A 3,980-nucleotide genomic window follows, 5' to 3' on the forward strand; every position below is an offset into this window, starting at 1 on the left:
TCCGCGCTATCCAAGCGGACCACTGCGTCTGCAGACCTTCCTGCATCAGCTCCCTGAGTCTATCCTTATTCCTTCGCCGCCATCCCACCACTGGATCCTTCACTCTCAGCTCGGACCCCTCGTAGCCCTTACGGAGCACAGCCGTCAGCCGTGTGAATCTTGTGCCGATTCGACACATAGAAGAAGCATGAGCACGAATGCCGGAGCAGCGTCCTAAGTCCTAACAATGTCCTCCGGCAGGCCAAACTCCCATCTGAAATGCTCTAGCTTGGTAACCCAAACCTTTTGAGCCATCGGCATCGACTCCAGGCGCCGTCCAGTTCTCAAAGTAGGGCGAAATGTAAGGCGTGGTGGAGTCGAAGCCCGCCATCTTGTTCTTTTCGTGCTCGTGCGACTGGAGACCTGGAGGCGGCGGCACCGCGCGAGGCGGTCCGCCATGGCCGGGGCGGACACGACGGCACTGGCCTCCTGGTCATCGCCGAGCTCCGCCATTCGCTTGTCGAAGCCGAACCGGAACTCCCCGCCGCTCCTCGCCGGGCCAGTTGCCGGCGCGGCCGAGCGTCTTGAAGCTGGAGTGGAAGAGGCGGACGGGCGCGGAGCGGGACGGGAAGCAGAGGAGGAGCCGCTTGATCTTGTTGTTCACGAATCACGACCCAGCGCCGGTTTTGGCGCGAGGCAGCCACCAGAGACGGGTCCTTCGGAGACGACCACCGCGCCATGCCGCGGTTCGGCGGCGGCGGCAACAAGGGGTGATGCCAGTGATTGGGCCGGTGCTCCACGGCCATGGATGATGGATTGCGTTCGTCTGGTTAACGGGGCCCCAACAGGCCCTTTTCCATTGGACTCGGTTTACGGGATGGTTTCTTGGCAAAAAGAAACGAAAACACTTAAATTCTGATGTTTCCTCAAAGAAAAACTAAAATTCTGAAGTTATTCTAAAAAAACTAAAATTATGATGTCATATTTTTAGGCATGACTAGCACATATGCCCGTGCGTTGCAGTGGGAAAAATTGATGTTTTACAAGCATAATGTCCTATAGCACCTACAAAATGAAATATGAAAAAACGTTGCAATTTAGCCGTTTTCATATTTTCATTGCCGGGCATAATCTCCCACTAATTCCATTTAAATTCAATCCTTTTTTAATGACATTTAAGTATAATCCTTTCATTAATTACCATGATGCTCTCACCCGTTTTAGTCGGGAATCAAATCCTTCCTTTTCTAATTTAGTAGCCCCAACTCGTTGATGCCTATAGATCCTTCCTTTTAATTATCCTACTACCTTTTTACCTCACATCCTTCATGTAGAATTAATTAAGATCACAATCTTTCTTTTAGTTGTTCCACCAGTTTACTCATAATCCTTTATTTAATTAGCCACATTCATTTAAATATTCTATTTAAGCCCATAATCCTTCCTTTATTAGTTAATTCGCTTAATTAGCTCACCCTAAACATGATGACTACCACTTGTATATTTAGAGCGAGTTGGGATTAGTAAATGTGAAATGCGCATTAGTCGTTGGTTGTTACATCAAAGAGCTAGATAGGAGGTCATGTGTTCAATTCCCACAATGTTGATTTATTTTGACCTAATTATTTTTCGTGGTCTCTAAGTACCTGGCCCAGATCGCTTAGCATGTGTAAACCAACCAACAATACATATTCCCTTTAATAGTAGATATAGATAAATCTGATATTTTTTATGATAATTTATATTGGTGCGATGATGGCAAATTTAGTTTGCAAGCACGGTAATATTCTCATAAAAAAAAGAACTGAGACATATTCGCCATGCTCGCCAACTAAATTTGTCATCCTCGAAAAACATAATTTGCCATAAAAAATGTTCAATTGGTAAAACATCTCATGTCAGATTTGTAGTGGAGTTCAAGAGAAAGGGGTTTTCTAAAAAAAGGCAAAAGGAAAAGATTAAAACTCAGCTTAAACCACTATGATGTTGATATAGAACTACACTGGTATATGATTTTAGTTCTTTAAGTGGCATTCCTCTAATGAAAATTCACAATCACTTTCTTTCTTGTGAACAAGAAAACAAACTAAAACCCTAAACATGATGATTACCACTTGTATATTTAGAGCGAGTTGGGATTAGTAAATGTGAAATGCGCATTAGTCGTTGGTTGTTACATCAAAGAGCTAGATGGGAGGTCATGTGTTCAATTCCCACAATGTTGATTTATTTTGACCTAATTATTTTTCAATGTCTCTAAGTACCTGGCCCAGATCGCTTAGCATGTGTAAACCAACCAACAATACATATTCCCTTTAATAGTAGATATAGATAAATCTGATATTTTTTATGATAATTTATATTGGTGCGATGATGGCAAATTTAGTTTGCAAGCACGGTAATATTCTGATAAAAAAACGAACTGAGACATATTCGCCATGCTCGCCAACTAAATTTGTCATCCTCAAAAAACATAATTTGCCATAAAAATGTTCAATTGGTAAAACATCTCATGTCAGATTTGTAGTGGAGTTCAAGAGAAAGGGGTTTTCTAAGAAAAGGCAAAAGGAAAAGATTAAAACTCAGCTTAAACCACTATGATGTTGATATAATTTTCCTTAGAACTGCACTGGTATATGATTTTAGTTCTTTAAGTGGCATTCCTCTAATGAAAATTCACAATCACTTTCTTTCTTGTGAACAAGAAAACAAACTAAAACCCTAAACATGATGACTACCACTTGTATATTTAGAGCGAGTTGGGATTAGTAAATGTGAAATGCGCATTAGTCGTTGGTTGTTACATCAAAGATCTAGATAGGAGGTCGTGTGTTCAATTCCCACAATGTTGATTTATTTTGACCTAATTATTTTTCGCGGTCTCTAAGTACCTGGCCCAGATCGCTTAGCATGTGTAAACCAACCAACAATACATATTCCCTTTAATAGTAGATATAGATAAATCTAATATTTTTTATGATAATTTATATTGGTGCGATGATGGCAAATTTAGTTTGCAAGCACAGTAATATTCTGATAAAAAAAAGAACTAAGACATATTCGCCATGCTCGCCAACTAAATTTGTCATCCTCGAAAAACATAATTTGCCATGAAAAATGTTCAATTGGTAAAACATCTCATGTTAGATTTGTAGTGGAGTTCAAGAGAAAGGGGTTTTCTAAAAAAAGGCAAAAGGAAAAGATTAAAACTCAGCTTAAACCACTATGATGTTGATATAATTTTCCTTAGAACTGCACTGGTATATGATTTTAGTTCTTTAAGTGGCATTCCTCTAATGAAAATTCACAATCACTTTCTTTCTTGTGAACAAGAAAACAAACTAAAACCCTTGTGAAAACTAAAACATGTTGTCTCTAGTGCTAGCACACAGCGAAAAGAATGCGCATCAGGTGCACCATCTGAAGCCACCTTTGGTTCAAGAAAAAGTGGACGAAACACATATGAAAATTTTGTTTCTATGATGACGCTATTCAAGCCTTTGGTTCAAAGAAAAAGTGGAGGAAACACATATGAAAATTTTGTTTCTATGATGTCGCTATTCAAGCCTTTTGTTCAAAGAAATGTAGCAAATAAAAAAATGGGTTAAATTTTTCTTTGGTCTCAGTTTTAGAGGAAAACACATGTTTTTTTATAATCCACTTGGATCTATTTCTCAAATTTCTGTGCATGAAGAGGGAGACTGGAATCCTTAGTGGCACAATAACACGCTAATTACACATTTCCTTGTGTTTTGACTTTGATTTGACTTTGTTTATTAGGATTCATGTGTGTGTTTTTACTCCTATGAACCAAACATCTAAGTATGCAAAATTCCTAACTTTTTCTATCCTCTGTTTTACACATGCAATCCAATCCAATTTTCAGGTTTTTTTCCTTTCCTGTGTTTCTAGAATACTGTGAACCAAAGGTGGCCTGAGTGTTTTGGGGCTATTTTTTCACCCGATCAAGAAGAGCAATCGAGTCCCTCTTGATAGTTATA

The 3,980-nt window shown here is 39.6% G+C and overlaps 1 pseudogene; it reads right to left on the reverse strand.

Annotated features, from left to right (window-relative positions):
• Positions 1–213: 213 nt before the first annotated feature.
• On the reverse strand, positions 214–719 carry LOC125547261 (annotated as a pseudogene).
• Between the last annotated feature and the right edge of the window lie 3,261 nt (positions 720–3,980).

The sequence above is a fragment of the Triticum urartu genome, chromosome 3 (genome assembly GCF_003073215.2).
Source record: "Triticum urartu cultivar G1812 chromosome 3, Tu2.1, whole genome shotgun sequence".
Lineage (NCBI taxonomy): Eukaryota > Viridiplantae > Streptophyta > Magnoliopsida > Poales > Poaceae > Triticum > Triticum urartu.